Source organism: Priapulus caudatus, unplaced genomic scaffold (assembly GCF_000485595.1).
Source record: "Priapulus caudatus unplaced genomic scaffold, Priapulus_caudatus-5.0.1 Scaffold2655, whole genome shotgun sequence".
Classification (NCBI taxonomy): domain Eukaryota; kingdom Metazoa; phylum Priapulida; class Priapulimorpha; order Priapulimorphida; family Priapulidae; genus Priapulus; species Priapulus caudatus.
In genome coordinates this window covers 26,832-27,263 of record NW_014579716.1, presented here as the reverse complement: position 1 = coordinate 27,263, position 432 = coordinate 26,832, and positions in this window count along the sequence as shown.

Here is a 432-nt window from a genome sequence, read left to right as displayed (position 1 = left end):
GATGATGATGGTGATTTAGTTTTAGTAAAAGTACATACTATGAAACACTTGGGGTAAGCCAACCTAACTGCCCTGTTGTCGGCACTTAATTTGTCACTTGTCAAGCTAGCACTCTAATTAGGTTTTTTTTTATTGTTGCACTGACGGTGTAGAACTTACAAGGTCGTGTTGGTATATCATTTAACAATGTACTGTCGTTAATTAATAAATCAAAAATAAAATAAAATAATAAGATAGGAAGAAAAAATTTAAAAAAGAAAAGTTTAGAAACACAGCTGAATATACAGCATTTATGATGTTGACGACGACAACGACGACAACGATGATGATGTTGATGCTGACGACGACAACGATGATGATGTTGATGCTGACGACGACAACGATGATGATGTTGATGCTGACGATGAACAACGACAACGATGATGGTGCTGA